The sequence below is a fragment of the Equus przewalskii genome, chromosome 6, assembly GCF_037783145.1.
Source record: "Equus przewalskii isolate Varuska chromosome 6, EquPr2, whole genome shotgun sequence".
Lineage (NCBI taxonomy): Eukaryota > Metazoa > Chordata > Mammalia > Perissodactyla > Equidae > Equus > Equus przewalskii.
Genome location: NC_091836.1, coordinates 53,795,369 through 53,821,899, shown reverse-complemented (window position 1 = coordinate 53,821,899; position 26,531 = coordinate 53,795,369). Strand labels below are relative to the sequence as shown.

Sequence of the window (26,531 nt, the reverse complement as noted above, 5' to 3'; positions counted from 1 at the left end):
AGGGCTGTTCACACACACAGGGGCAGGAAGGGTTTCTTTAGACCAAGAGACTGGAGAGGAGGAGATTAGTATTTATTAAGAGGTAACAGATCTTCATGAGGAAGAGCATGGACTCTGGAGCCAGACTGCCTGGCTTTAAGTCCCATCTCCTGTTTTTTTTTTTTGCAAAACACCCCAATGCCCGTGTGCATGGGAGGGTATCTGGGTGCAGGCGCAGTGCGATGCATGATCAGGAGTGGCCATGTGTTGAGGTTTGCTGAAGCTGGATAACAGGTACATGAGGTATATTGCATTATTCTGTTTTTGTGTATGTTTGAAATTTCCCGTAACAAAAGCACAAAAATAAACAAGCCTGGGTTCCTCCACTTAGTAGTTGAATGACACTGACAAGTTTCTTGGCCTGCCTCAGTTTCCTTGTCTGTAAAATTGAGTACTACCAGTACTTACCACACAGGGTTGTATGAGAAATAAAGGAGTTAACACATGTAAAATGCTGAGCTACTATACTATTTATTGAGTAACTACTATGTCCCAGACATGCCTTTACAAATATACTATTTCGACTGAATCCTCCTATGAGGCAAGGTAACCTCCATTTTCACACAAGGAAGTGGACTCAGAGGGGTTCTGGTAGCAAAACCTGCATGAAAACCCAGGTTTTCTCTAAAAACCTGTTTTCTACTAGATGTCCCACCAGTTATTTACAGATAGGGAAACTGAGGCTCGATGGGGTTAAGTAATCCACAGTTCTGAGTGTAGGCTGGGAACTCAATACAGATCAGGCAATTACAAAACATGCAGGCTGAGGTCTTTCTACCCGGTGGACAGGCTGTCCTTGCACCAGCCTCGTACAGTAAATGGCATCCACTCTTCGGGCCAGAGAGGGGAGAACAGCGGCCACCGTGAACACCGTGAGGAGCAGAAATGGCCACAGACGTCTCCCTCTTCCCACCGCCCCTGAATGAGCTGGTCCTTGGGGCAGCAGCTTTCCGTCTTTCCCAGCCCAACAAGCACTGTAGCTCGTTAGAGAACCAGATAAGGGGGAGGAAAATAGAAACCTAAGAGGAACTTTATGCTAACAGCCTCTGCATTGGATAAATATCTTAGTAAATCTCCTTCCAGAGCCATGGGCACTTGAGTGAGCGTGAGGCAGCACGGTGTCGCCCTTGGAGACCAGCTCTGCGAGACGCCGGCTCTCGGGAGCAGCTAGCAGAGCTCCCTCAGCCCTGCGGCGTCCCAGGATCTCCAAGCATCAGCTGGAGTCCTTCCTTTCAACAGCTGCTTGTCTTCCTGAGAGACTCCAAGAGGCCCCAGGTCCCCACTACAGCCTGTGCCGTCAGTGAGCGAGTCAGGCAGCCACCGAGATTAGCAAAGCGCTTCTCTCCCTACAAATCTCTCTGTAATCAGCACTGACAGGAGGACAGACACATTCAGAACAGTTACTAGGAATCTGACTTCCAAAAAGGGGCAGCTCCATCAGGAACGAGGACCGAGGCTAACAACGCCATGAGAACACAATGCAGCAACACTTCCCGCATGGCCAAACTGCAGAAAAACTTAGCTGGCCAACATATTTGCACCCTTTCATCCGGGAACAGAACCAAGCCTGACCTTTACCTCCAGGATTACTTTTGCGCTGCTGTTTGCTATCCTAACTGGTGTAGAAAGCACTTGTGCTCATATTCCAATTAGAACTCTTATGTTGCTAAAACAAACCTATGAACGCACCCTTTCTGCTCCTCTCAAGATTCTCTCAATCTTAGGATGATCCAGTCAAAAAGCACAATTTTACTGGAAGTGATTCACAGCAGGGAGTCAAGGGGGAAGGTGGAGAAAGCCTCAGGGGAGAGGAGTGGAGGGAAGAGGGACACTGCCAGAGAGGGAGCCCCACAGACAGCGCCTTCCTGTGCCTCCACAGAAAACAAGGCCGCCTCCTGGCAAAGCAAGATAAACATCCAGTTTAAGGCTATTATCTCCTTTATTCAAAAAATAAATATTTCACTTTTGAGTTGACATATTTCAAATCACATTAAGCACAGAGAAGAAACACAGTCCCTTTGGAAATTGTGAACACATGTAGGCAAGAGTCATGTTCAAAACAATGGGAATGGGGTGAGCGCTGATTCCAACCGATTCAGGACCCAGAGATGCCTCCTCTCACCAGGTGGAGCTACACATCGATTTCAGAAGAAAAAAAGAAACACACACACTGCTTTGAAGTCTGAAAGGCACATGAAGTGGACCATAAAGTGTATGGCACGTTCACTGATAAAACGTTCCCTATTCCCTCCCAAGAAAAGTGGAGAAACTTTAATCAAGTCAGAGATCAGAGAAGACAGGGTGCTCTGCTCAGAGCTCAGCATCAGGCACATCTCCGAATAGGAAAGCCATTTCTCTCTTGCTTGCCCCCTCCCGCACCTCCGCTCCCTGCTGGGGGAGTCCACCCAGCCACAGGGCTCACTCGGTGACGGTGGGGCGCGTGGCCACGTACACGAACACCACGATCAGGAGCACGACGACGGCCAGCGTGGGCAGCACCACCGTGGTGATCTGCTGCCGGGCCTCCTGCATGGCCTGCTTCCGCTCCTTCTTGTCCTTGGACGTCTCCTTCTTGGGCTTCCCCTTGAGCTGCCGCATCTTTCCCCAGGGACGCTAGGAGGGCGTGTCCACAGAGGATTTTGAAGGAAGGGCCACACTCCTCTGGTCAAGGCGCAGAATCTCCTGTAGAGAGATCTGTGATCAAGAACGAACAGAGTGGAAGGAAAAAGACATCACAAAGTTGAAGGCAAATGCTAAACTAGGAAAAATGTCTGCAACTTGTAAGACGAAGGGTTAAGAAGAGCAGAGGTCACATAGCAGAGATCGGCCCTTCTAGGTGGTGGCGGTGGGGATGAGCTGGACATGCCCTGGGGTTCCACCTCCGTCAGCGTGGCCCAGCTGGCCCACACAGGTGTACTGTGAATGAACGGGTCACTAGAAGGCTGAGGCAGGGTCTCACAGCTCCACGGCAGCTGGACAAGGCCCAGGGTACCATAGACATATAACCACTCTCTGTTGTGCCATGACCTGAAAGGACTGGAAAGCACTAACTACGCTGCCTCCACTCAGAGGAGGGGGCATGTTTCTCCCTTCCAAGGCTCTACCTACTTACTTTGCCGTTCTAACTTCCACAATCTCTCCAGCCAACCTCCAGTGTCGAACCGCAAGCAACCTGCAGATTCCCTTCGCCCAAGCCTGCGGACCTGATCTCAGGCCAGGTCAGCCTCCCTAGGGCTGAAGAGAGCCTAGAGGCACCGACTTCCTGTCTCCACTGGTTCCTTTACCCTTCCTGAGCAGCTGCCATGTGCTGGGACTGCTCGAGGAGCGAGGAGGAGGTGGAGGACTCAGTTCTGTCCTCACAAACCCACAGTCTAGGGGTACACGATGGGTTGCGGGCAGAATGGAATCTGGATCAGACAATGAAAGGGGGATTGGCTGAGCCTGTGGTCCTGCCACCTACTCAACCTGGGATTCTCATAAATTCTGTGCCCTGTGGAGGTGCTCAGGTGATAGCAGTGCTGTCAGGGGCCTGGGGAATGAACAAAAGTCCGTGGACTACTACTAAGCAGAGCTCCATACGAGTATGGTTCTTAACTTTAAGCAACAGAAATAGACTTTGGCTGATTTAAATTGAGGAGTTTATTCAGAGGCATTTGGCACCTCACAGGATCCCCCAAAATGCCAGAGGACCAGGCTCAGGAAATGAGCAGGACAAGGGAGCTGTGCGGCCATCACTGGAGCCCAACTCATACCAAGGGCCAGGAGGATGCTACAGGTCATATCATCACCTGGACCTGCCAATGGGGTAAGAGGCACTGAGGGCACCGCTCCTGTCCCTGGAAACTAGATGTAGCTGCTGTCACTGTCTCCAGGATGAGCTCTCCAGTGCAACACCAGTTCCCATGTGCATCTGATCGGCCAAGCCGAGGCCCCGTATGCCAAAAGCCCAGCCTTCCCAACGTCTACAGTAGGTGGAGTGTTTTCTAAACACAGTGAAGAAGTAGGGGTTGGAATTAGGCAGGGAAACAAAAAAGACAAATGTGCATCATAAAACCCTGGGAGACGAGCATGCAGTTAGGTGCTCTCGGAGGCAGAAGAGCAGTGTATGCCAATATTCCTCTAACAAGCAGACTTTTGTAACAAGAATTTGTGTGCCCAGTTTTGCCCCAGGGCAGTGGATGGCCTGTCACCACCCTGATGAGAAAGATGACATTTTCACCTAAGTGAGTGTGTTAAGTGGCAGAATATGAAATGCAGATTCCAAGTCAGGAAAGGTCTTGTATGATACCTTCTTGTAAGCAGACAGATTCTGATCTCTCCCTACTCCTCTTGTCCCATATATATGGACCCCAGAATTCTTTTGTATCATCCACACTCAGGCAGAGTTTCTTATGGTGCAAGATGACTAATGTTATTGCAGTGGCATGATATAATGCCAGCCAAATGCAAATATTAAAGTTCAGGGCAGTCCCATTTGGGCAAGTGTACAATTTCCATTAGGCTTTTAAAAGTAGTCACTATTACTTTCTTAAGACCCGACAGGTATAGGAACCCCTGGCTTTACCAGTTCTCCTTTTCAAATCTTTCAAAGAACTTTCAGACAGACCTGGGTTCAAAGCCAGGACCTACCATTTACTAGCTGAATGGCTTTTGGGTTAGTCAATTAACTTCACTGCCCTCAGTGTCATCAACTGAACAAGGAGAACAACTTCTCCATAAAGGATGACTGGGGGGATCTGAAAAGAAAACGCACGGGTAGGCCCGCAGGGAGGCAGCAGAGGCTGCCTGAGCCAGACAGAGCCAGCTTCCTCTCCTCCCACCACACACAGCAGTCCCCGCTTATCCTTGGCTTCCCTTTCCCAGATTTGTTACCCACGGTCAACTGCAGTCTGAAAATATTAAATGGAAAATCCCAGAAATAAACAATTCATACGTTTTAAATTGCATGCCATTCTGAGTAACACAATAAAATCTAGCACTGTCCTGCTCCATCCTGCCCGGGATGTGAACCATCCCTTTGTCCGGTGTGTCCAGTACTTGTGTTAAGTAACACTTATTTTACTTAATAATGGCCCCAAAGCACAAGAGTAATGATGCTGGCAATTCAGATAAGCTGAAGAGAAGCCATAAAGTGCTTCCTTTAAGTGAAAAGGTGAAAGTTCTCAACTTAATAAGGAAAGAAAAACAATCATATGCTGAGGTTGCTAAGATACACGGTAACTTTCATTACAATATATTATTATAATTGTTCTATTTTATTAACAGTTATTGTTGTTAATCTCTTCTTGTGCCTAATTTATAAATTAAACTTTATCATAGGTATGTATGCATAGGAAAAAACACAGTATATATAGGGTACTATCCACAGTTACAGGCATCTACTGGGGGTCTTAGAACGTATTTCTTGGGGAAAAAGAACTATTGTACCTGCTCCAAGACCCTGAGCAGAGCTCACTGAGCTTCTCCAAGCCTCAACCACCCCCTGGGGGGTAGCAATAATGGCAGTGCCCCCCTCACAGGACCGTGGTGAGAATGAGACAAGAATCTAGTAACACAGTGCTTGGCAGAGCAAAGGCACTCAATCTGTTTTAGTGGACACTATATAACTTCTGTGAGTTAGACAAAACAGGCTCATTATTTCCATTTTAGACATGAGGAAACCAAGGAGCAAGAGGAAAAATGTCTTGCCAACAGTCCCTGAGTCTGTAAATAGTATCAAGGGCTTCTAACAGAGCAATGGACAGCATCCTCTATCCGAAGCTAAGAGCCATGGTCCATTCTCTCTGATACAGCTCTACAAAATGTTTAAAAAGAGACAAGCCATTAGCAGCTCTCTGATTTGTGGCCATTTCCTTGTGGAGCTAATGGCCTGCCAGACCTGTGAAAAAAAGGAGCAGCCCACTGTGGCCCCTCACAGGACGCCTCACAGGACCCTGCAGGCCGGCAGCACCCGGGGCCCCAGAGTTAACAAGGGCCATGGCAGCTCTGGCTAATGGTGAGGGCCATGACTTTCATCCTGATCCCTTAGCTGCTGTCTGCATCCTCCCATGGATGTGCAGTTACAATCAAAGGCACCAGCCTCTGTGATGACTGGCTCTTGACACTGTAAGATGCATTCAGAAGTTCCCGGAGGCTTGCAAAAAAGCCTCAAGTTCCTAGGGACAGGGCAGGTCTGGTCAGGATTTCAAGGACAAACACACCAGTCTGAATCCTGGGTTCTTCATTAGGCTACAGTGGGCAGCCTCCCTGCTCTCACTTACCTGTGGTGTGGGCCTCAAAACACAGCCCCTCGAAGATGGAGGTGGGGAGGAGTCAGGGAAAACATCTCTGAGATGACAGCTGAGGACAGGGAAAAGCGACCAGCCAGGACAAAGCTGGGGAAGAGCAGCAGGCAGAGGGTGTGGGAGGAACCAGGAGGAAGGCAACAGGAGATGAACCTGGAGAGGGTGGCAGAGGCCAGGTCCTCTAGGGGCTCCCAAACCGTAGTAAGGAGGTGGGTTTTATTCAAAGGGAAGCAGGAGCACCGAAGGGCTTCACATAGGGAGGTGCATGTTTTAAAAAGCTCTTTCTGGTGGGTCCGTGGAGAGTGGGGCACAGAGGAATGAAAAGGGAGGCTCTTGGAGCAGGCCAAGGAGGGAGCGGCTGGCCTAGACTTGGGGAGGGTCAGAGATGATGGGGAGGAGGATGGACTGGGGTTTTATTTGGGAGGTGAGGACAAGACCTAATGGCAGATTAGACATGGCACGTGAGGGACGGGGGGAGGCACAGGTGGACCTATGGTTTGGGCTGGATGGTGATGCTGCCTCAAGAGACGAGGGAGAATGGGGGTGGGCGGGATTTGAGAAAGAACATTAAGTGCTCTGTTCACACCTATCCACGTGTGAGGATGCCTATTAGACATCGCCATGGAAATATCAAGCAGGCAGCTGAAGAAATGAGTCAGGAGTTCAGTCCAGGCTGAGGATCTATATTTGGAAGTCAACAGCTATTGGACGAGGTGAGCTCACTAGGGGCAAGGCAGATGGAGAAAGGGCCCCCTGAGCCCTGCACTGTGACAGAGGGCAGCAGGGGAGGGGCAAGCAAAGGCACCTGGAGAGAAGAGGAAAGTGTAGATTCAGAGTGGAGTCCTGGGGACCAAGAGTCAAGAAGGGCATTGCTTCAAAATGTTCCTGAGAGACAATTAAAGTGAAGATAAAGAAGCATCTAATGGATGTGGCAACATAGAGATCTGACATGAGTAAGTTCAGTGGAGTGAGAGGTCAGGGCTAGTAAAAGCATGGCCCACAAACTGTTACTTGTCTGAGAAGAGAGAGGGCTTGTGCCACAATGTAAATGAACACACTGCTTCCTTCAGTGAGAAAGTTTTGCCATGAAAATAAATTTCAGCTGAACTAACCTATGCACAGTGCACAGCTGATTTACATTCTGGCACAAACGCCTTAATCTTGTGACGACTTCTGATGAGCAGTTTGCATGCCAACATTTTGACTAGCACTCGGATGGACAAGTGGTCTGACATTCTGCTGGAACGGCATGTGGGGCCTGGAGACTTAGAGGATGTGCGAGGGTCCCAGAGAACAGGAGAAAACCCTGATGCTGAAAAAGGGGGGATACGTTTGGGAGAAAGCTGAGGGCACAAAAGGACAGCTCTGCCTCAGACAGAAGCAAAGGCACAACTTCGAATCCAGCAGGAGGCGAGGCGGAGAAGATGCCTCAGGAGGAGGTGGGTCCATACTGTGTGGTGGGAACAAGAGGCTCCTATTTTCTCAGTGAAACAGGAAAGGGCTTGGGCTTCAACTCTGGGGAGTGGTAGGCAGGCCTGAGGAAGGAGAAGGCATGAAATAACCATCTTAGAGGGTGGAAGAGCAAACTTAGCAGAGAAACACCAGCCCTTATGACTGACTTTCTTAATATCCATGCCCCGCCTCTGGGCTGCTGAGGACCACCTCACCACCGGCCCTGGCCTCAGCTGACTGGACCAGGTGGCCTGCTGGGCCAGTGCTGGCTCATCCAGACTCTGCCAGGATCTTTGAAATGTGTGGATGGCCTCAAAAAGATAAGCTGGACCAATCAGCCTCTTTCAGAAATCCAAACTAAGAAACATGAAGGGACACTGAAGTTGGACAATCATGCAGATGTTGGTGTTGGCACCAAGGAAGCCATCTGATGCCACGTGCAGAAGACAGAAGAGGGTTGGGGAGAAGAGAGTGGAGTAGAGGGGAGCACTCCTGAGAGACCAAGAGAGGGGACTCTGCCCTTATCTTTCTAGTGCAGTCCCCGCAAGGCCCAGCTCTATAAAGGCTCCTGTCCTTACATTACCTTGTCATGTTTCTGTATCCTACAACAGACACGTCTTTTAATTTGAGCTGGCTCCAGAGGGCCTCTGTATCTTCCATCGAAAAGAGCCTTGGCTAAAATGATGACTCTAGTTTTACAAATGAGGAGTCCAAGGCTCTGCCACTGTCAAAAATTAGGGAGTGGCACAGTCAAAGGTCAAACCCCTATCTGTCTGACTTCGAAAACTGAGTAGTCACCAACCTCCTGTGCCTGCCCCACGTATCTTCCCGGCCCTTTACCCACTTTGGGGCCACATCATTGCTCACCAGCCCCTGGCAGAGAGGAAATCAAAGATGAAGCATCCAGGCACAGTCTGGCTTTCTTCCCAGCAAATACCCCAGGCAGGATGGGGAAGCCACTAGCAGAGTTCCAGCCTTACAACTGAGACTGCCACCTGGTCACGCCACTGACTCTAGCTCCCCTAACCAGGGAAACGGAAAACTTCACAAACACTTGAGTTCCACCGGATTCTAATGAAACTCCACCTGCTCTGCCCCCTCCCCCTCCAACGGAAGCCCATGGCAACTGGTCAGCAGTGGAACACTCCAACTGGTCCAACTGGTGTGTGGTCAGGGGGCAGGGAGGAAGGGGGTGGGGAAACACCCTTTCGGACAGAATTGCTTTAAGTTTATGATTTTTCTCTGATTATAACTTTCCAGTCTTTTTCTGTATATACATACCCATGTGCACACACATGCTTATTAAGTTCTTTATGGGTATCATTTTCCAGTTTTGAGATCATAACATACATAGTGTTAGACTCCCAAATATTAGGGAAACAGCCAGGAGTAGAGGGAAGAACATGGGTCTGAAACCAGGTTTGAGCCTCAGCTCTGCCACATCTAGCTGGATGACGTTGGGCAAGGTACTTAATCTCTCACATCCTGACTTTCCTCCTCTGTAAAATGGGGTAAGAATCTCTGGTCTGTACACTTATTGAAAAATTAGAAAGAATGTATTATCTGAAGTATCTGGAAAGTTAACAGGTCCTACCACATGCTCAATAACTTGGATGTAGTGACTTGCTATCCAGGGAGGTGTGTCTGGTGGAGATGCAGCATACAATCCATGGATGAGGGAATCCCCCAGTTTTTCCTCTTTTCCCTACAAGAAACTACGAGAGTGACCAATCTCCTGTCGGGCAGGTTTGTTCAGAGGTTTGATGGGAAAAGAAGGTTGGTTCAGGTTATCAAGAGAAGGTTCAGGATTACACAGATCACACCCATGTCCCATTATCCCAGATCTGCTAAACCTGCGCTGTCCAATACTGCAGCCACTAGCTACATGTGCTACCAGCACTTGAAATGTACCCAGGCTCCAAACTAGCCTAGTGTTCTGACCTGTACTGTAGTATAAATTACATACCAGATTTTGAAGACTTAGTACCAAAAGAAAGAATGTAAAATATCTCACTACAATTTGTTTATAATGATTACATGTTGAAATGGTAAATTTTGAATATAGTGGGTTAGATAATATATTTTAAAAATTAAATTCCCCTGTTTTCTTTTTGCTGTTTTAATGTGGCCACCAGAAAACTTTCAATTCCATGAGCGGCTCACATTACATTTTCCCTGGACAGCACTGTGCATGCCCCTTGTAATAAGGAGCACCATGTTCTGCCCTCTTATAAGCTTTCCACATCACAGCCTCAACTCGCAATGGCAAGGACTTCCGAGCCTCCACAACCTAGCCCTAACCAATCTCCAGCCTCATCGCACCCCAAGTGACCCACAGCTAACAACACACCTGAGCCCCGACCTGCATGCTCATACCTCCGTGCCTGTGCCAATGCAGTACCTCTGGGCAATGCCCTCTCCCCTCGCACTGTCATCCGCCTGTTGCAGTCTCTCTCGTCTCTGGTCAGTCCCTGCATACGGCTTTCACCAGCCTCCTCGGGCAGAAGCAACAGCTCCCTCCTCAGCGCTGTCTCAGCATTCGGTTTATGCCTTTAGCAGCACCGATCAGTGGCCACTGCCTAACTGGCTGGGCCTCCACTGTCCTACCGGACTGTGTGCTCCTTGGGGACGGCAAATGTGTCTTGCTGGTAATAATAATCTGGGCTGGCATGAGCCCACTCACATAGCAGGTGCTCAACCAACATCTGCTGGATTGGATATCAAAGCTGGAATAGTTTAAGACAAGCAGCTCACCTTACATAACTAACCAAAGAGTTACTGTAGAAAATTCCACAGGAGAGCAGTAAAAGTTATAGTAGAAAATACTAACTAGCTAGCTACTACTTATAAATGCTCATTTCATTCTCAACACAATCTTGCAAGATTGGTCTTTTTACCCCCATTTTACATGAAGGAACTGAGATTCAGAAAAGCACGGTGACTTGCCCAAGATCGAAGACTATCGGAAATCAGCAAGGTCTCCACTCCAGCGGAAAACCCATAAGAAGCACTCGTTCGATATTTAATGAATGAACAGAATGAGGGTTTGACCTCAGACGTGATTTCGAAGCCCACTCATCCTCTCTACGTGACCCCACAGTGCGTCCCAGTCACCCCACAACTCAGAACAGCAGCTGTCACCTCCTGAAGGCTCCCTGCCTGTCAGGCTACCCCACAAAAGCCCTCGACAAACACACAAACCTCACTGCAGCGTTCATCCCATTTTGCAGACATGGGAACTGAGGTTGAGAGGAGGCCCTGGGTGTTAAGGCAGCAGTTACCCAGCTCTGTCTGGCTCAGAAACTGTGCTCGTCTCACACCACACAGCTGCTGCCAGGTGGCCAGGCCATCCCCTAGAAGTGTGTGGAATGATGGGATGCAAAATCAAGAGTCCATGCCTGACTCCTGCCCGTCATCGGGGAATGAGGACACAGGGAGGGCGTGAGCGGGAACATAGGCTCTTTGGGCTGGTCTCACCTGGCAGCAGATAAAGCCTGTGCCTCACACCAGACTTGCTTACCCTAATTCCTAGAAGGTACCCCTGCATGCCTGCCCCAGGCTGGGCAGTTGTCCTGGGTTTAAAGATGCACTGCATCTTGGGTGAATTCTCACCATAGGACAGGCTGCTTCAAAGGCCCCCAGGATGTCACAGGCTGCTGGAGGGGTGCCCGCCAAGAACAGCGTGACCTGGCCTAGTGAGAATGTTAAGCGGCAGTGGACTGGGTTAACAGTACCCTCCCTTCCCAGCAAAATCAACTCGAGTAGAGAAATCAGGCCGAGGTGACAGCTCCCCCTGGAAGACCACTCCCAGGGATGGAGGCCAAAGACCACCCGCCTATTCTCAGTGCTGTTCACCTTTTCTAAACACCACAGCTCTCTGGTCTTTAGAAAAAGCAGTTTAAGGTGCTCCCGAAGAGAACAGCTCAACTTTTCTCCTACTTCAAAAACCACAAACGCAAATGAATAAACAACACATAACAAGGGTGTTGGGGGAGGCGGGATCTGCACCACTCCATCTTGTAGCTGTCTCATTATCATACTGTGAAGCATGAGAAGGGCCGAACCGCTCCACACTCTATGCTACGAGCCCAGGAAGCTGCCCGGGGTTCAGGGAGACAGAAATTGCGCACTCGAGAGCAGCAGCTCCGCGGCTCATCAAGTGTGCTTGCTTCATTTTATGTCCCTGGTATTCAGCCATAATGGGCCTGTGATCACTTTGCTCCAGTCTGCTGCAGAGAGTGGGGGCAGGGGCTGGGCAGGTTGCCAGGGGAATTGTGTAAGATGGGACTCCTGACACCCGCTAAGCACCTGCTGATAACATAAGCACCTTCCCCGGGAGTGGAGACGCGAACGAACAATGACAGCCACACGCACACCGGCTCCAGCGTCCCCTGCTGCTGCCGGGCCACAGAGGTCGGCGAAGCTCTCGACCTGACGGCCAGTGGGGGGGATCCGAGCTACAGACAGAAGCCGACAGACACAAACATACAGGCACACAGTTCTTTCAGCAAGGACAGAAGGAAGGAGAAAATAGGTAATTTGGCGGCGGCACTATCAGCTACTCCTAAATAAAAACTCAAGAACATAAAAGAACCTCTGGGTGGGTAGCTGAATAACACAGACACACAAAGCTAGGGCTCTTGATAAATTAGATAAGCAACATTCCTGTGGCACACTGTGGTTTAAGAAGTGCTTTCCTGTGCATGATTCTTTACATCCTCACAGTAACTCTGCATGTTGCGTATTATAATATGTCCTGGTTTAACAAGAAAAAGGAGCGTACAGAGCAATTAAGCTCATGTCAGGGTCTCAGTGCCCATCCTGCCACTTTGAGGCTCTGTGGCCCTGGGCAAGTAACTTAACCTCTCAGACCTTCAATTACTCTATCTGTAAAACAGGGATAAAAATACCCATCAGTCAAATGCTTTCTGAGTATCTACTATATGTGAGGGGACATGTTGGGGATACAGCTGTGAATAGGACAGGCAAAATGCTGCCTTCGGGTAGTTTACAGGGAATGTGGGGAGACAGACAACTAACAAATGAATAGAATGTGTGTCAGATGATGCTATGTGTTATAGAGAAAATAAGGGGGGCGGGTATAGAGGCTGCAAGTTTAGAGCAATCAAATCAAGGAAGGCTTCATGAGAGAGTGACACTGGACCAGAGACTCGAAGAAAGTAAGGAAGTGACCTGTGCAGAATCCTGGGAAGATCTCCGAGGCAGGGCATGGCACATGCAAAGGCCCTAAGGTGCCCCCTCAACCCCAGCACATCAGAGAAGCAGCACAGTGTCCAGTGTGGCTTGAGAGCATAGGGAAGCATTTAGAAGTGTGGTCGCAATGGGAGCAAGTAGAGGGCAAATGGGGGCTCTGCTTATATTTAAAAAGAACAGTGTTGGACAACTGACTTCTGGGGGCAAGGGCTGAAACAAGGAAATCAGTGAAGATGCTCATGAATTATTCAGGTCAGACATGGTGGCAAGATCCAGGGTAGGGGCAGATGTGGTGACAAGTGGTCAGATCCTGAGTGCATCCTGCAGGTAGGGTCAACATGATTTATCAGCAGTTTGGAAACGGAGTGTGAAAAAAAGAAAATGGACTGAAGCCTCCATGGCCTGAGCAAGTGGAAGAATAGAGGAGCCACTTAAGGATGTGGGGAAGATGCAAGGGGGTTGGGATGGGGGCAAGGGAAGTCGGGACACGTCAAGTTTGAGATGCTAGTAGATGTCTCTTGTGGAGACACTGAGCAGGTAGTTGATGCCCGGTTCTGGTTCAGGGAAAGAGCTGGGCTGGAGACAGGACAGGAACGTGGGAGCTGTCGGCACTGAAAACCACAAGAACGGGGAGTGAGGCAGACAGAGAAAGGGGCCAAGGACTGAGCCCTGGTGCAATCTAATGTTTTAGATCTTCGGGAGCTAAAGAGGAACCAGTAAGAGAGATTAAAAAGGTGTGAAAGGAAGAAAACCAGGACGAGTACGGTGTCTTGAGAGGCAAGTGCAGAAAGTGCTCTAGAGAAGGAGGAGCTGACTGTTTGATTTGGTCAATCAGTGACTTTAGAGGGCAGTTTTGGTGGAGAGGTGGGGAGGGGACAAAGACCTGAGTAGGTCTCAGAGAGGAAGGGAGTAGAGGGACTGGAGACCACCAGCAGGCACCTCCTCTCAAGACAGGACTTGGAGGCTGGGTAGACGCTGCGCCTAAATCCTAGTTCTGCATTTGTCAGCCCTGTGACCTCGGGCAAGTTACTTAAATCTTTCTGTGCCTCGGATTTCTCATCTGAAAAATGGGGATAATAATCGTACCTAAGGAATTAATATATGCGAATAATGCCTGGCACATAATAAGTACTAGGTAAGTTTTAGCCCCATCATCATCATCATTATTATAAAAATAAAGTCAGAATTAGGAGCAGATACGAGGACAAGAGTTTCGTTTTGTTGCTTGTTTTCTAAGGCAGTTATAGAATGCTGTATTATAGGGAAAAATGGACCAGGAGAAGGAAGGTTATTTAACCCCAGATAGCCCACTGCTTTTCTTTATAGAGAAGTTAGAGTTAAATTCATAGTGTGGGGGCCTGGAATTGGCCACCCCAATATATGTCTCTTTGGCATGAGGATTATTTGGGGCTGGTTACTTTTAATAAACTGCAGACAGGAAAGCAACTGAAAAGTAGAATTTACTTACTCTTTGTTAAGAGACATTTACACTGTAAAGGAACTCTCCATCTGTAAAGGTATCTCCCTCTCTGTACCAGGAAGAAGGGGGGATGACCTTATCTCTAGAAACTCTTATCAATGCAGAAGACAAGGACTTAAATCTGCATAATAATCTTATTCCTGTTTACTGTGCTTGTCTGGTAACCTCCTGTAACTGACTCCCCCACCCCCAACATCCTCCTTTGTTTTTAGCTGAATATGATATTTAAGGTGGTGGCTTCAGCCATTTTGGCGAGTTGCTCAGCTTGCCTGAGCCTCTCCCATGTATACATGTTATAAAGCTTTGTTTAATTTTCTCCTGCTATTCTGTCTCATGTGAATTTAATTCGTTCTCCGGCCAGACAAACCCAGAGAGGATAGAGGAAATGTCTTCCTCCCCTACAATAGCGATCAGCAACCTCAAGCACAGCAATTTTATTTTTAACTAGTTGACTTGAAGCAAATTCAACCATGGAAAGGACAAAGAAGATGACTAAACAGAAGTCAACCTAAAATTCCTGTAAGAGGGTTCAAAACAATGGCTTCTGAAATGGTTATGATGCACAGAAACATAATTAACCTCAGCGCACACCACAAAAATGGAAACCAAAGTTTTACAAGGTAATGTGCAAGCTTACTATGTGCAACACACTCTGATCTTTTCTATTTCATTTTATTTCATTAGAAAAAATACCAGTTGCAATGCACTAAAAGAGATTTCACAATCAGCTGGTGGGTTGTGACCTGTAGTTGAAAAACACTGGACTAAGATGATCTCTCACCAGTGAGGGCCATTAAACATCTAGATCATGCTCCCAGGAGAAGTTGTGGAAACGCTAGGCTGAGAGGTCTGTATACCAAGAAGAACATAAGTTGCACGTTGAAGAAGTGCTAGGTTTAGTTGTGCTCTAGAAGGCAGAACATGAACCCATGAGTAGACGTTACAGGGAGCCAGACTGGATTGCTTTTGGGATAGGGAGCTCTCTATCTCTAGGAGAAACCAAGAGACTAATGGGATTCTCCAGAAAGGATTCAGGAATCAGATTAAAGAGATGGACCCAATAGTTACTGAAGTTTCCTTCCAGTCTGACAGTCTTCTCTAAAAGGCTGTTATGAGAATGAAATGGAAGCAATGTGTGTGAAAGCCCTCAGAAAAGTCACAAGCTCTTCTAAGTACTGTCATTCCTTAAATGGCAATTCTTTACCCAAACCTGTAAGTTCCTTCAACTTCATCTGCTATTCTATTAGGTACTTTAAGACAGCAAGTACTAAAAGTAAGCTTCACTAATTTATCACCTTGTTAGGGACAGCTCAAACTCTGTGACAGCTCAAGACTGAGGCAAGGTTGGGGGGAAACTGGTGAAGACATGCATAGCAGCCAATGGCATGCATTGGTTTTCTTAAGGCAGTGCTTCTCTGACTTTTCCATCTCAAACATGGCAGAGGTGAGCAACAAGCATCCCTGGAGGCCCCATCTGGGGCAGAGCCACTGCAAGAATAAAATTTCATTTGTCCCCTCTTTTATCTTGAGATGTCAAGCAATCGTACATAACATTAGCCCTTGCTGTTTACCTACGATATGCGTGGCACTCTGATAAAAGCTGCCTGGGCTCTCACTGAACGCTGACAACAACCCCATGCCCGAAAGCTCTGCTGCATCCCAGGCTCCCATCTCAGAGGCGGGAAGCAAGGTTTTGAGAGGTTTGTAACCTGCTCGGCATCACAAAGCAAGTAAGTGGTGGGACAAATTCAAAGATACACAGCCTGGTTCCAGAGCCCCGCTCTTACCCACTAGGCTACATTGACTCTCTCCTCATCCCTACTTGTTTCAATGGTCTTTAAATGTTATTTTCCTCAAATCTTTGCCCTTGAGGAAGAGGCACACACTCACCCAGGGCTCTGCGTGCGTGCTGGCCCACCGTGGAGCACCCCAGGACACCAGAGAACCACGGTGCTGCCAGAACCCGTCAGGGGCCCTTACGCTTCCACGGCCAGGTGTGGGCTAATGGCCCCTTCTCCCCTAGACGCATCACACAGTCCTCATGTTCTGTTAGGCATGAACTTCATCAACAACGAAGATATCACAAGCGCCAGTTGTTTATGGCATCTTTGAAATGAAAAATTCATCTCTAAGCTAAATTATGGTGAGTTAATTACAGAGCGTGGCTGATGGCAGACATACCGAGAGAGAAACAGTGAGGTATTGACTGAATTACCAACTACCAACAGCAACCACACGCACCCACGACTACAAGTCTGGGCCTTCCTCAAATACAGAATCCGAGCTCACCCCACCGCAAGGGTCAGTCTCAGAAAGAGGCAGGCAAGCACTCTCATCCATTCATTTATTCAACAAACACTTGCTGAGCACCTAACTGCTGGGGACCAGCCAGTCACACACAGTCGCTCACTCACCAATTCATTCATTCACTTGCTGAGCATCTGCCACATGCCAGCCACCAATCAACTGTTGTGAATACACAGACTGATTAACCGACTGGTCCACCCGATCAGTCACTGATTCACCAAATACAGGGCGACCTCGATGTGCTAGGCACTGTCTTGGCAGTGGGATGCAGTAATGAACAAAGTTCCTGCTCTGACGGAATGCACATTCTAGCAGAGAGACAGACCAGAAACAAAGAAGTATATAATGTCAAGGAGGGAAGCGCTATGAAGACAGACAAAGCAGCACGAGGTAACAGAGAGTAGGGGACGTGCCATAGTACAGAGCACGTCACCAGGGACTGCATCTCTGATTAGAGAGCAGAGGCCTGAAGGAAAAGCAGGGACAAGCCTCGAGTAGGGGAAGAGGGGGCCAGGCAGGGACCAGGAAGACAAAGGCCCTGAGGCACAAGCACGCCTGAAAGGTTTGCAGGAACAGCAAGGCAGCGAGCAGGGCGAATGGAACAGGCAGCTGATGTGCAGTGAGTGAGACGAAGAAGAGAGGAGGCGAGAAGATCAGTCCCAAAGGACTCCACAATGCCCCTGGCAAATGTCTCAAAGCCTGCCATTTGTGCTTCACTGCAGGCCTTGACTGCTGCCAAAATGCAAATATTCTGCAAAAGGCAGGCAGTCAACTAAGCTGCTATCAAATATTTGCACATTGGCGTGTCAGCGTTCTCTGGAGTCTCCGAAGGGTCGATTTTGGGGAAGGAGAATGACCTCATCAGACAATGAACTCAGGCTGTTGAAGTTGAGTTTGTCACCAAAAAAAGTGATAAATATTTGATCTTTAATTTAAATGCTGTCTTTTTTGCTGAACCATAAGCTGGTTTACCAAACTGAACAGTCGATGGGGATGGTTTGGGCAAAGGGCACAGAACAAGACGGCTTTGGAGCCCTGAAGACAAGGTTTACTGATTTTGCCAGTAGCCCATCTGCAGGCTGCACGTAGTCCCCCAGGTCAGCAGCAAGCTGGTCCCCACAGATGGCTGTGGGCCACTGCTGACTGAGGCAAATCCAGTCACCTAAAGAGGGCGGGGTCTCCAAGTCACCTTCAACCCCGCCTTCCCTGTCTACTGCACCCCACTCCTGTCTAATAGCTTACCAGGGGCTGATTATTGTGCTTCTGCACTGACTCTAGATTCTGTACCCACCCCGGCTATAAATGAAATAAATATGGCACAGACAGGCCCACGCACCCCAGCCTGCACGGTCTCCCCGCCATCGCTGACATCCCTCACCGTCTCTCACCAGACATCTTCCTGCCTCCAACCTCCTGATTCCCCAATCTCCAGACAGGACGGTTTTACTGAAACCAAAGTCTGATCTTAGTCCTCTAACTGAAAAGCCCTCAGTGGCCCCCAGTGCAGGCCTGGCCTGGTCTTCTATGTGCTGTGCGTGAGCCCAGCCCTGGCCTACATCACATCAAGCTGTTGGACTTCTGTTCCTCTGCACGTCATGGCAGAACAAGCCAACATGTGCCAACACCCAAGTCTTCTCATCTTGGCCCGATTTACATACTCTCGCCACTGAGAAAACTTCCCCTTACTCAAAATTAGTTGCCCTTTTGCCTACAGTTATGCCTTTAAAATAGCCCTCCTTCCGTTCTGCCTTTTTAAAAAGTTAATCATTTTTTGTCCACTGCCCCCACCAGGGTTTAGTATTTGCTGCATGATACAAGCCTGTTCCTCTTACTATCATTACCCAAGCCTGAAGTCTGGGGGTTTTCCTGGACACCTCCCCTCTCCCCCATTCCCTACATCAAATTGTTCCTCAAATCTTACTAGTCCCTTATCCTAAACATCTCTCAAACATATCCCCATTTCTCCTTCCTCACTACCACCAGGTCAGGCCCTCATCCTCGTATGAGGATTTCTGCAACAGCCTCCCACCCTGTGTTCCTCTGCCTTACTCACTTTCTCAAGCCCTAGATAACACAGACATTTCTAAATCCTTCTAAAATCACTGCCAGCGGAGGTAAGGCAAAGGACGCTACAACTTGCCGATCCCACACACTTCCCCCTTATCAGCGAAAAATAATATGGTAATAATCATGAGGAATCACTGTAGAAACAACTGCAGGAGATGTACACACCTTCTTTAGCAAAGGCGTATGGATGATTCATTTCAACCTCACATAGGTTTTAAAGTCTAGTTGCTGGAAACTCATCAGTTGCTGGTATAAATATGCATCACTTCACACTTCAAGGTTACCAACCAACCAAATCATCCTAAACTCACAACGAGAAAGCCAAGCTAACAGTAATTTATAATCAAACATCTAGATTCCTAAGCAACTAAAAATCATCACAAATTCAAGATGCTGAATTTGTGACAACATCTTGTAACAGCGCTGCTGTTGCACTGTTAAAATGGAATAGAATGGAAAGCACTCCCAATGGAATATGAAATAGAGTCATCGATATACTCCAGCAGGGCACTAATTTAACACCAATCACATTTCAGTAACTTTTAATAACGTCTTTGTGATTACTGGCAGATAGCCTGTTGCCATACCTTAAGCTTGGAAGTCTGTGGAATTTTGAGTCCCACACCTACAGGAACTGATAAAAGGGCTTGTGCGTCTGATTTGGACACTGCCATTCAGGAGAAGCCTTAGAAGTAGAGACCAAGCCTACACAATCCCCACTGTAAAGGGCAGATCTGATCCAGTAACTCCCTAGAGTACATTCCACTGCTCCATCTGGCCCTGCCCACCCTTCAGCCCCCCACCCCACCCCATGCCTTCAACGGCAGCGGCCGCAGCAGTCCTCTGGCACAGCATGCTGTGCCGACCTCGCGGGCCTCACATGTGCAGCTGTCTGAAACGCCCTTGGCCACCTCTTTTCTCCCAGTCATCATTCCACTTGACAAACTCCTCCATCTCTGGAGTCACACACTCTTGAAAGCATTTCATGACTTTTCTGTCCCCAAGGTGAGTGAAGGGCTCATCTCTATGCTCCCATGACACCTGGTAACAAACTCCATCATGGCACTCATCACACCATATTCAGGTCACCCTGTCTGGTATTCCCATCACAGTCTTTGCTTGTAACACATCAGGGTGCTCCATCAAACTGGCACCATAAAAAACTTCAAATTCAAGATCACAGAAAAGTTCTCTTAATTTGAGGCCATAGTAAACCAAAAATAAAGCTAGAATTTCAGTATTCCCATTAATTACCTTGAATGGATGGCCAGGGGAAAATAGAAAATGTTACTCAACTAAGACAATCCCTTTTCAGGTGTGTGTTTGTGTATGCATAGTTCCACAAACACACACAAATGTAAAGTTCAAGAACAAGGTAAGGAAAACATCTAGGTTTCAGGATAGGAAAAATACGCTTAAAAAGGAAAGCTGGGGTCAGGCCCAGTGGCCCAGTGGTTAAGTTTGGCATGCTCTGCTTCAACGACCTGGGTTCAGTTCCTAGGCACAGACCTACACCACGCATCAGGGGCCATGCTGTGGTGGCAGCTCACATACAAAAAAAAAGGGAAGACTGGCAACAGATGTTAGCTCAAGGCAAATCTTCCTCAGCAAAAACATTAAAAAATAAAAAGGAAAGCTGTGTACTAATAGTTTTTTTCTTTTCCCCCCTGTAGAATGTGACTCTTTTCTTCTACCAGCCGAAACCAAGTTTCATTTATGATTTCCTGAACTAAAATTTTGTTGCACATTTTTATAGCAAAATATTTGGTAGGGGGACTGCTTGAGGATTAGCATGGGTATAACTGATTATACATTGGTTTACTTATGAAGGTTCCAAATGAAATGGTGGTCCACCTCTGTGTTCTAGGGGTTGAGATTCTGGGGTCTGGAGGAACAACTCACTTCCTGTACCATTTCCCAGAACACAATATCCATTCTAAGCACACCTTTGAGAGCCTGACAGTTATTTTATTGCAGTTGGAAAATCAAAGTCATTGCAATCTTCCAAGGAAGTCAAGAGTGAAAGAGAAAAGTGTCTCACAAACTACTTCAACATGATGTCCACAATGCTGTGGATCTCTTGCCAGGTCTGAGGCTCAGACCATGCAGTCTTCTCCATGGTCCACGCTGGATTCATGGGATTCATCCAGTTGCAGAAGGAGGTCATTGACAGGTTCGAGCAAGAGAGTGAAATGATGTGACAACTATTTTTAAAGACCACTCTGTATCCAAAGTGATGCGCAGAATGGAGGGGAAGTGGAAGCAGGGCAACCAGTCCAAAGGCCTTTGCAGTAACCTAGGCATACAGTGGTGTCACGGACTTGGGAGATGAAGGCGGGAGAGCAGTAGATGAACTCAAGATCTACTTTAGGAGAAGCATTGTTAGGGCCTGGTGATTTGGAGGAAGAGAAAGGTGAGTGTTAGACGACTTCCCAGTTTCTGGCTTGAAAAAGTGAGTTAACAACTGTGCGCCTAATGAGATGGCGGACAGGGAGGTCTGGAAAGGGACTGTGGTAGATGGAGACCAAGAGTTAAAATTTGGACCCATTAAGCTTGAGGTGCCCTGAGATATCCAAGTTTGCTAACTGCTAGAAAAGGTATAAAAAATGCTACGGGGCACGGAGGAGTCGGGTGGTGTGACAGACACCTGGGGTTGGCCTCACTGGTGACCCTTCTGGGCCTCCTCTGGGGGTGCTTGCATGTCCTGTCACTGTGCCAGCTCAAGGTGGGGTGTAGCACATGAGCTTATGGGGCCAAACTCGGCCAGGACACATGCAGGCTGCTTCTAGAATGACCCTCAGTAGTAACGCAGATACCAGCTTTGGGGCTAAGAAAACAGTAACTTTTACAGTAAAAGGATTTGTATCACATCACAACTGGAAGAAAAGTATGTAGCCTGATATTTTCTCTAATTACAAGCATCAGAATAGGTTTGCTGATTTCTTGCTACTAATGTTTTCAAGGAGTCCCAGTAGAAGGGTCTTGGTATCTGGCCCTGAGCCCTGACAGTTACACCCTGTTTGGGGATTCTGGGTTACAATCTCCCCGAGGAAACATGTTAACCTAAAGTGGTATCAGATGCAGAGGAAGGTCTCTCTCCCAAAAAAAAGACCAGAGGAGGTGGCCTATTTTAGGAAAACAATGACTCACTGAAAACCTACTCGAAGTTAATATGCCTCCTTCTGGACTAGAACCTGGTTTCCTATCGCGATGGGTCTGCTTTCCAATTCCCCCATCAAAGGACAAATCAAAATGTCATTTGACAATCTGCTTCCTAATTAAAAGTTGAGCCACTTTTAAAAAAAATCACATTTAACTAAACAATTCCACATAGCAATAAAGCTCCGTTCTGTGCTGCCTTGATTGATAGAACCATTTACAACTATTTAAAGGAGGAGGGAGGGAAAGAACATCATTAGACACAGCTAGATTAGGCTGATCAAACCCCTGTTGGTGTCTTCCAGCTTACTCATAGAGTAAGACAGGGCAGCATTAATGCAAGCTAATTAAATTTCCTGCATTTCAATAAGCGCTGACAAAAATCAAATGTACAAGACTGACTGCAAATTCTCGGAGGAAGACATCTGCTTTCAAGAAAGCTGCCTGGCTGGGCAGGGGCAGAACACCACGGTCAGACTGCCTCTCTCAACAGAATGCCAAGGCTCCCCTCCCTGGAAGGAACCCTGGGGCGTTGGGGGGACACAGAGCCCCCAGGGTTTGTGACGGCAGCAGTGGCTTCCAAGGGGAAGGACCAAAATGGCACAGGGGAGAGAAAAACCAAACTCTGCTCACGTTGGCTATGTGACCTCACGCAAGACACCTTACTGCTCTGAGCCTGTTTCCGGACTGAAAATGAGAAGTTACCATCTGCCCCTGCTTGTTTCCCAGGATTGGCAAGAGAAGAAAATCTAGCAACGTGTGTAGATGCTCCCTGTAGAAGGGGGAGAACTCTACAAACATGAGAAAGAACTGCTGGGACTGTTAGGGATGAAAGGCTGGGACAAGGCCTCCAAGAGGACTTTGCTGGGGCCAATAAAACTGGGAAATTTAGTAAGGAACTTCTTTGGGATGTTCAGCAGGCACAGTAAACAGTGTGAGAAAAGGAAGCTGCTGAGTCACTCATTTAAAGCAACAAGGTTTACAGCAGGGAGGTGGGTTAAGATGCAATTTCTGTTGACTGAAGCAGCTCAGCAATCCTACAGATAAAGGATCCAGCAGACAGGAGGGGCCACAACCAGTGTGTGACCAAAACCCCACCTTGTGCAACCCCTATTCGACACCAGCCACAGGCAGGCAGAGGCAGGCTGGAAGCCATGCTCCCACAGTGTTTTCCTGACCTGCCTGTCACCTCCTTCCCTTCCAGCTTCTGGATTATTGCTCTTAACATGGGCCCAAATAGTCCATGAAAAAGAAAAATCAGATAAAAAAGCTTTGCTATTAGCTTCATTTCACCCACAGCCAAAACACAAAGGACAACCAGAGAAGATTAGCAATTTCTGATGAATGCTGGCAGAACAGAATCAACTTGAGAAAGACTGATTTATAGCACAGGCCCTGTGAGGGTGGAGTGGTGGAGCTACAGAATGAATCCACACAGGAGCTGACCTCTAGTTGGGGAGGCTGATTCACTGTTCATTCATTTATGGAGCATCTACTATGTCCCAGGCACAATTCAGATACGCCCTTGAGGAGATCATTGGGGAAAACACACAAACACACACAACTACAGCCATGCATCACTTAACGATGGGGATGTGTTCTGAGAAACACATCACTACACGATTTTGTCATTGTGCAAACATCATAGAGTGTACTTACACAAACCTAGATGGCATAGCCTACCAGATACCTAGGCTGCATGGTACTAATCTTACGGGACCACCATCATATATGAGGTTCGTCGTTGACTAAAACGTTAGCGGCACATGACTATAATCAAGTGTGGAAATACGAGGATGGGCGGCGACACAGAGAAGGAGCCCCTACACTCGATACAGGCATGGGAGAGCAGTGGCCAAAGTAGGGGCACAAATGATAAGGTAGAGCCCATAAGGATACATGTCAGTAAGAAGGAGATAGTATTATGGGGGTTCAAAAGCAGGAGAAATCACTGCCAGCCAGGAGGGAATCAAAAGGCTTCGTTTCCAGGGAAGTAGCAGTGGATAAAGACTGAAGGAGGGATGAGCAGGACTTGGCCAGGCAGAGAGGAGGAGTAAAACATGAGATACAGACCTGGGTATGTGTGAGGAACGATAGGGACAGAAATCCCTCCCCAAACAGCCTCTTACAAGAGAATGTTAGTAGACATTTACTTCTCTTTACCTTTTCTTCAACTTCAAGAATGGCTCTTTCAATAGTTTCAGCAAAGTGACTTCCAGTAAAGGTGACTTGAGCTATTCCTGTTGAGAAATCAGAAGAGGTATAATAGGTTTGAGGGGCTACCCCTCAACAGACCCCTTTTTTGGACACCCCCCCAAGTCCATGCTGAGAGGGCAGTCACATGGTCCCCCTCCCCCAAGTGACTGGCTAGGGGATAGACACTTGTCACTGTCAGCCACAGTGCCTCCCTCCCTCCCTTCTTCCCTCACTAGAGAATAAAGACGTGTACTTAGGCAGGCAGTGGTGAGCCCTGATCCAGAGAAACAGACAGACACAAACACACCACACACACGCGCACGCATACATGCACGCACACACACACAGAGGAGATGAGCAGGACAGTGCCACCCCTGCGGTAGAGGGGCCTTCCCACTCTGGCTCCCAACAGACTGGTCAAGCTTTGCTCCCTGCATTCCTGAGATTCCTACAACAAACCCTCTGCTACCTTAAGCTGGCGTGGGAGCATTTCTGTTCCCTGCAACCAAAAATCACCGATTTAAGAATAAGAGATCCAGGGTTGGGACTAGAAAAGCAAACAAAAGTAGAGGGTAAAGAAATAGAGACTTCAGAAACAAAGCCTTGGTAAAAATAAAAGAAAGTGACCCAGGCCTCTGAACTACTGCCCCATAATATCTGAGAGAAGAAGAAGAGAGAGATGTGTGAGACCAAGAGAACAGACCCCACAAATAATTCATAAAATCCCAGCGGTATTAAATATTAAGATGGAGGCCCGGATCCTGGGGAAAGAGATTCTTAATATGGGCATTATCTATAACAAAACAAAGTAAGAATTTCATTGAAAATACAAAGGTGGGAGACTCTGAAAAGTGTCTATAGCAAGCAAGGAATAATTGAGTAACCACAATGCCTATCATTACTAAAATAAGAAGTGTAATAACCCAAAGATAAGTCTTGATTTGCTAGGCTGCCCTTTTATTTTTTGTTTTAAACAATAAACATTTTATTTACTCATGGTTCGGTGGGTTGGCAATTAGTGCTGGGCTCAGCCAGGTGGTTTTTGGTCTGATCATGCCTGGTTTACTTATGTGGCTACAGTCATCTGGTGGCTCAGATGGGCTGGATGGTAGACCAGGTGACTTAGCTCATATGCTAGTTATGCTGGTGACTAGTTGTTTGTGATAACTTTACAGTCTATTTTAATAAATGTGAACATTTTTTTCCTGAGATCTTCAAAGATTTATGCCTACCACCCCCTTGCCATACTTTTTCCATTGGTTCTTGAGTTGGTCAACCATGAACTCACCTACTGTAGGGCTTCAAGAATCTAAGCTCCTCTAGTCCCCTCTACTAGGAAGCAAGGATTTTGGTGGAGTTTAGAGATTAAGGTGTGTAAACGGGAGGGGTGGGAGGCAGGGATGGAAAGGAGAAAGTTCTTCAGGGGGCCCTGAATGCCAAGTTGGATGGACTTTATTCAAGCAACGTAAGAGTCAAGAAGACTGCAATCTAATCCCATATTCTCTAAGAGATAATTACCATTCAGAAATTTAGAAAGTTAAAATTGGGCTGCAGAGGGAAAATATGACCCAAACTACAAAGACTGAAGCAGTCAGCTGGAAACTAAGTTGACAGCAAGCCATGACCTTTACCCTCGACAGGGTCCTTGGCCTACTGCTGTTGGCTCATTAGCTGCAGCAAAGTCTTTACAAGTTTCCCCTGGCTTCTGGCCAGCTCAGTGTTCCAGGGCTCAATGGAGCATCAGCTTTCACAGCAGGGTACAGGATAGTGACAGGGACACTAGTTGGCCTGCAGAACAGGCCGAAGGGCAGCTCTCCTGTCCACTCACCCCAGACCTGGCCCCTGGGAGGCTGGTGCCACATCCTCTATCCATTCCAAGCAGTAGAGGCACCTGAACTCTGACCCAGTCCTACCACATCCTCTCTGAGCCCCAGTTTCCTCATCCATAAAAGGAGGGAGACTAGACCAGTGAGACTCAAATGGTAGTCTACAAATTGCTGCCATCCATCAACTCTTTGCTGTTGGTTCACAACAAGATAAGTATAGAAATTAAGAGAAGCTTATAAGCTTTCATAGTATGTGATATTGCTACACAGCCACGCAATGGAACTGTCTTGTTGAACAGAACATCGATTGGTGTATGAGTTTCCTGGGGCTGCCATAACAAATTACCACAAAATAGTGGTGTAAAAACAACAAAAATTTATTGTTTCACAGTCCTGGGGCCAGAAGCGCGAAATCAAGGTGTGGGCAGGGCCACACTCCCTCCACAAGCTCTAGGAAAGAATCTGCTCCTAGCCTTTTCCAGCCTCTGGTAGCTGTCAGCATGCCTT

At 47.7% G+C, this 26,531-nt stretch overlaps 1 long non-coding RNA gene across 1 annotated transcript in view; it reads right to left on the bottom strand.

Annotated features, from left to right (window-relative positions):
• Window positions 1-1,959: 1,959 nt before the first annotated feature.
• Window positions 1,960-26,531, bottom strand: part of LOC103554595 (uncharacterized) — a 61,198-nt gene continuing 36,626 nt past the window's right edge. Inside the window, exon 2 of the long non-coding RNA XR_011541098.1 lies at window positions 1,960-2,721. This is a non-coding gene — a long non-coding RNA (uncharacterized lncRNA). The remainder of the gene's footprint in view (window positions 2,722-26,531) is intronic.